This window comes from Microtus ochrogaster, chromosome 24, assembly GCF_000317375.1.
Source record: "Microtus ochrogaster isolate Prairie Vole_2 chromosome 24, MicOch1.0, whole genome shotgun sequence".
NCBI lineage: Eukaryota > Metazoa > Chordata > Mammalia > Rodentia > Cricetidae > Microtus > Microtus ochrogaster.
Window position 1 is genome coordinate 3,123,123 of NC_022024.1, and position 7,128 is coordinate 3,130,250.

Here is a 7,128-nt window from a genome sequence, read left to right on the forward strand (position 1 = left end):
AGTATTGTTTTTACTAATATTCATCCACTCTCTGGACACTTGCTTGTGACAAGATATTTTCATTCTGGCCTGAGAAGTGTGTGACTAAGAGGAAGATAGGAGCTGGGATTCACCACATCCTTTAAGACTTTCTGAAACATGCTGGCCTCATAGCCAAGCGTTGCATCAGGTCCTTTCCTCCCCCTTTCCTCTCTTATGCCCCCACAAACGTTTCTTATGTGTCTTTGAAGTGCTGGTATTGCGTTAGATTCTAGGAGAACAAAGACGAGAAGACACAGCTTGTGATCAGGGAGAAAAAAGACATGACTAAGTTCCTTCAGGTGTTGAGCCGGGGATGAGCTCTGGGTCCTTCACAAGGAGTTCATGGAACACTGGGTCTCCACAAGTTCAGCTGTGAGTTTACTTTTTTTTTAGTTTTTCGAGACAGGGTTTCTTTGTGTAGCTTTGGAGTTTGCCTTGGAACTCACTCTGTAGACCAGGCTGGCCTTAACCTCATAGAGATCCATCTGCCTCTACCTCCCACGTGCTGGGATTAAAGGCGAGCACTACCATCACCTGTTAATGTGATGAATTTACATTTTTGAGGCCAGTTATTTAACTGGCATTGACTCAGTGGTGTTTCCATTATATGGTCCCTATACAGGACTGCCATTTCCCAGGGAGGTACCAAAGCAATTCATCAATTTCTAAGCTCGTATTTTAAGTGACCAAATGGATCTTTGTTTTCAGATTTGAACATAGCAATAGGGATTTTCCCATCAGCTTCCACTGATTAAAAAAACAAACAAACCTAGCTATGACTTTAGTTAAAAAAAAACTTTTCAATTTATATTCATAACTCTTTTCTTCAATCAAGAGTTTTAAGGCTTTTCTGGATAACTCAAAGAAATGGGGAATTTATACTGATTGATAAACCATGTGTGAGAACGAAATGGGAGCTCATTTAATTCACACAAAAAAGAAGGCAAATCTGTTTCAATTTTTTTTTTTACCCATTAGGAAACTTAGTCCAGATTTGCATATTGGGTTGGTATCTAAGGCCAAGGATGTTATTGGCTCTGAATGGCAATCCTAATTTGGTTGTGAGTGCCCTGGCCATTTATAGAGAGACAAAGGAGCTTCTTTCTACGCTCCCGGTCTGTGTGAATTTATGTAACCATTGCTAGTGCAAGCAAGACTTACTTTCCAACCCTCCACCTCTTCTCGACTGCCTCACACAGTAACTCCCCAGCTTCCAACCATCGAGCCATAATGTCCTTTCTCCCACTCACAGAAAAAGACAGTGTTTATTTCTTAAACTAATGTTTAAATCCCCTTTCCTATTTTTTTTCTCTTGCTCTTTCATCCCAGTCAGCTATTAGGGCCACTGGGGTTGCTGTGTATTGTCCTGAGCAATTCTAACCGGGGCTCTTAAGACTCTGCAATGTGAATCACAGCCCCAGATCAGAAGAGTTTAAGTGGTGGTTAAGACCCTTTGAACTCCGTCCCGAGCTCACGATTCCCGCCAGTCTTCAATATCCTTTCCCTATGTAGTGAATCCAAGTTCCCAGCCCAATATCAAGCACAAAGGAGAATTTGGCTGACATCCAACCATTTACATATTGTCCATAGAATGCATGTTGCTCTGGACCCTCCCTGGGCATCATGCATGGGGTAGCCCTGAACCCTCACTGGGCTTCACGCATGCAGTAACCCTGAACCCTCCCTGGACTTTGTACATGCAGTTGTAGTAAAATGAGCAGGGGGCTGCTTCCCGCAGCCCAGCTCCCAGCTGCCTGGCTAGCTAGCTTATACCCTGAAATAACAACACAAAATTGTATTCATTTGAACACTGCCTGACCCATTATTTCTAGCCTCTTATTGGCTAACTCTCATATCTTGATTAACCCATTTCCATCAAATCTGTGTAGCACCACGAGGCTGTGGCTTACCAGGAAAGATCCTAACCTACGTCCATCTCGGTCCAGAGATTCATGGCATCTGCCTGTCTCTGGTTTCTTCCTCTCACAATTCTGTTCTGTCTTCCCCGCCTACCTATGTTCTGACCTATCAGGCTAAGCCTTTTCTTTCTTTCTTTTTTTTTTTTTTCGAGACAGGGTTTCTCTGTAGCTTTTGGTTCCTGTCCTGGAACTAGCTTTTGTAGACCAGGCTGGCCTCCAACTCACAGAGATCCACCTGCTTCTGCCTCCCGAGTGCTGGGATTAAAGGCGTGTGCTACCACCGCCCGGCAGCAGTTTTCTTTTTTAATTAACCAATGAAAGCAACAGATAGATAGAAGACCCTCCTACATCATGCAATAGCCCTGAACCATTCCTGGGTATCATTCATGCAGTAACTCTGGACCATCGCGGGGCTTCATGCATGCAGTAATGCTGCTTCTATTTCTTTCTCTCTGTTGGGGCTCATGAAGCCCAGTGTAACTTGCTGCGCCTAACTTGAGTTTGGAGAACTCAAGCACATTCCTACCTAAGTTGGCCTCTGACCAGTCACCACTGACGTGGTGGGATATTATTGGCCCTTATTCCTTGCTCCACCTCACCCTACCCCAAGAGTCCCACCCACGACCTCAGTCCTATATAAGTTCCTGTCCTGATGCAATAAAGTGAGATCCTGCTTTGACAGACTCCCAGCTCAGTGTGTGTTTCTCCCTGGAGACGAGCGGGAGGTCTGGGTCATCACCATCCCACTCAGCCCCAGGGAGAGACCGGTAGGGTTGGCTCTGACACAGCCCTGTCTGCTGGAGAACCTGGCACCTCTCTGCTTTTGTCTTCAAACATAACAGTTTGTTTTCCAAATGTTTCTGATACTCTGGTAGGTCCCAACCTTAAGGTGTATGCAGTCTTCAAATCCCCGCAATACTCTGATGCTGTGGGTATTAGCAAGAGTCCCTCCATCCTGAAGACTTGTGTTTTTGAGTTTGTAACACAGACAGCACAATAATGCTTACCTGATCGAACTGTGAGTTTTAAGTGAGTTAATACAAGAAGTCCCTGGGATAGGGTGAGCAAAGAACAGATGTTATTTAGGAGTGTTATTTGACTGTCTTTATATACTTGGAAATTGAAGTTCATGTGGAGTTATAACTGGATAATCAAAATTCAAACACAACCACGCCTCCAGAATCTAAGCCGCTAGGCTCCAGGGCCTCCGCTTTCCATCTCCATATTCAAACATCCCACCCTCTCAAACATCAGCCCTCATTTGTCTTCTGGGAACACCCTTTGAATGTGGTGCATGGACCCCGATTGATAGTACAGAGCTAAAGATGTCAAATCTATGAGCTATGATATTCTTGTGTCAGTTGTTTTCACAAATGCTGTGGGACAACGGTCTTGTACCCTCTAAAGATTTGTCTCTTGTGCTTGTTTAATAAAATGCTAATTGGCCAGTAGCCAGGCAGGAAGTATAGGTGGGGCCACCAGAACAGGTGAATTCTGGGAAGAGGAAAGGCTCAGTCTGCAGTCGTTATCCAGATACAGAGGAAGCAAGATGGGAACACCTCACTGATAAAAGGTACCAAGCCACATGGCTAATGCAGACAAGAATTATGGGTTAATGTAAGTTTTAAGAGTTAATAAGAAGCCTGAGCTTCTCTGTCTGTTTCTTTGGGATTGAATGGCTGCGGGACCAGGTGGGACAGAAACTTCTGTCAACAAGCAAGTGGTGCCAATTTCTTACTCTCTGCATGTAGAGCGTCCTAGCTGTGGCTAAAACTCTTCACATCACAAAGACAAGAAAACAAAGTCAGCAAAGGGAAGCAGTGTTTGGGGCCAAATCTGCAGGAAATGAGGCCAGACCTGCAGGAGTCCTCTCCTGGATGTAGCCCCAAAGTAGCCCATTTCTCCAGCAATAAGTGAGGACAGTAAGTATGAGGTGTGGGGGCAGGTATCAGGGATGCTGAATAGAAATGTTTACGCAGGGGATTCACTGGTGCCTTCCACACAGGCTCCACCTAGCATATACTAAAATTCCAGGCCGATGATCCCTGTCTGAGCTCCTTTGGATACTATGACAGCAGGTGCTCAGTCTGAACCAATCCTTGCCTAGCTGAGACACACTGCAGGGCTCTTCCTACTTTGGAAACGTGGGGGCCACTTTGGTGGCAGATACTTCTTTGTATTAACTTGGAGTGGGGTTGGGAAGAGATGAAAATCCCCATCCGTGGGTTCCTGCGGCTATAAATAACATAGTAGAAAAACCCAGGCTGCCTCCTGAGTGAGAGGGAAATCCTTACCAGACAGCTTCTGACTGCACATCAGCTCACCCGTGTTTTCTCCCGACAGTTCTGTTGCCTGGGACTACATGTCAGCCCCTCTGCGGCTGAAGCTTACCCAGCCATTCTGTAGATTTTCGATCACCCCCAGCGGCTTGCGACCCTGTTCATTGGCTACATCTAAGACATCTTTCTGTAAATATGCTCATCCTACTGGCTGTTTCTCTGGAAACCTCTATCCCACCACTGTTATTCCCTAGGAGGCTCCTGTACACAGGCGTAGAGTACAGCGTCTCCCGCTGGACCCGGAAGACCACTTTTTCCAGGCGTACACGCACCCAGCGTCCGACACAAAGGCCCCTGAATGCAGGCGCAGACACACGTGCGTGGAGGTACCCTTTAAAAGCCGAAATGCCCTCTTTCTCCTTTCCTCCCTTCACTGTAGGGCATGCTCCACCCTCCCCGCAATAAACCTCTCCATGTGGGTCCGTTGTACCTCGCGTTTTCCTTCCGACTCCGCCGGAAAGAAGAATAACAACCACCACCACCCAATTTTCTTAGATATCAACAGCAAGTAGGTGTTGCAACAATAGGAGGTTCCTTGAAAGAAGCCTTCCTCCAACCTGTCTGACTGTTAACTCTTTTCTCCAAATTACTAACTTCTGCCAGTAAAGGCAGATGGTAGTTAAAACCATGGAGCCGTGGCACTCACAAGCAACCACGAAGTTGAAGAAAGAGTACGTGGAGAGAAGTTGAGGCAGCGGGCACAGACCCCAGGTTAGTGGCTTTGCTGTGGTAGTGGAACATTCAATAAGGACTCAAGAGTGTCATGGGTAATTGAGGAGGGCTGGAGAAGGCTAGAAACTCCTTGCCATTCCTTACGTGAGGAGATAGAGTTGATTTCCTGCCATCCTAGATCTAGAAAGGTACGTATTTACTGTCGCTGATACAGCCAGTGTGACATTGTGCAATTCTAGAAAGGAACTTTAAGAAGCCTGGCCCTTTTGTTTTTCTGTTCTTGGGAACAGACATGTGATGTGCCCAAGTGCCCTGCTGAGGAAACCAAGGGAAGGGTGGGGGAGAATGTCCAGACACAATAGTGCCAGCTGTTCCAGCTGAGGTGACGCTCAGCTAAGTGAAGTCACGGTGTCTGAGCTAAAGTCAGCCTTAGCGGACACTTTGGATAAAGACAAGGCCATCAGAGCATCGCCCTCCAGGGTCCCGCCCAGATCACAGGATCATGAACAACTAACACAGTGAGTGACTTCGCGGTAGTCGATGACTATACAGTGTGGCGGCTGGGACAGTCAAACAGCGGCTTCCTTGTCATGCTGGAGCCCCAAACAAAAAGCAGGAGCAAGACATCTGAGCCGAGGCAGCAGGGCGGCTCGGGTCTTTTCCTGCCCATTTTCCACTGTTTCACAACACTGACGTGTGTCACTTCACAGCGAAAACAATCTGTACCCTTCGGAATCAGGCACTACCCCAGAATCTCTTCCAGACCTCGTCAGCCCGCAGACCGCGGTCTGTGAGCAATCGGGGGAGATCCCATACGCAGTGAGTCATGTTTATCTTCTGAGTGCTGAATGCCTTGTGCTGATTTTAGATCACCGCTGACCCGTGGCCTGAAGCTTGTTTCTTCACCGGGAGCCAAAACACAGTGCATAACCTCATCTCCGGCGAGGTTCTCAACAGGGCCCGAGTGTCTGTGTGCGGGTGCCAAATGTGCCTGCGATGAGTCCAGAAATGTAATAATTACCCCCACGGTCAGTCTGGCTGATTTTCTGGACAGTACTGCTGAGGTACTTAATTATTGCCTATTCAGGCTCTGCACGCTTAATTTTTAGCATAAGGAGAAGTCACCCACCCATCCATTTAGCAACACGAGTGGAACGCTTAGCCTGTCACAGACACATTAGAAGCCGAGCTTCCTGCACTCCGGGGAATGCTTTTATGTCTCTCACAAGAGATAAGACAGGAGTCTGGCCGAGGCAACAAATGAGGAAATAGTTTAACAGAGAAGAATAAGGTGAGAGAAAAGATCAGGACGAGGGACATCCCTTCTGGCCAAATGAAGCTGAGACTTGAAAGATTTCTTAAAAGTGTCATCTATCACCCTCAACCTCCGCGTTTAAAAGCCCCACACAGTTATTAGCTATATGACCTTGTACAAATCATAAATTTTCTACGTCTTCGTTTGCTTATCTTTGAAAAAGGAAGAGTTGGGTCAAATGATCCTGAAGGCTCTTTCTGCTCTAACGGCCGGGGATACACGATTTTTCATTAGAAGGCCCAGCTAAGTGTGTGACAATCTATTCTTCATACAACCAGAGTAACTTTTTAAACCCAAATAAGATAACGTTTCCCATGGTTTAAAACCCTTTCGTGGCAGCATTTCAAAGAAAGCGCCAACTGTCCTGATGATGCTCACATAGTTGCCTGAGCTCCCAGCAAGCCTGGCTCTCCCATCCTCCCTTGGCCTTCACCTATTCACCCAGTGGCTTCTTTTCCCTTCTCTGAACTTGTTTTTCAGGATGGCTGTGTTTCAATCCTTGTTTCCTCGCGCTCTTCTGAGCAGGGCAGCCTGGAAGTGGAAAACAGTACCACCCAGGAGTTCTGGCAGGGAGAATCCAGGCGTCTACCTTGCTCTATAGTGACTTTCAGATCCACCACTTGGTTTCACCCCATACTTCCAGCCCTGGCTTTCAGAGACTGAGGGCCTTCAATTGTTGAGAATTTTCAGGGGGCGGGGGATGAATGGGGCTGGCTTGATCCTGTGCTTCGGCTACAGTACTAAGCATTCAGCGTTTTTGACTGTGCTAGCCCAGCCTTTCACGTTTTATTTTGCAAAAGTATGTTCACTCTTTGAGACTACAATCCTCATCTCTCCAACTCCCCTCCTCTGCCTTCCCCTC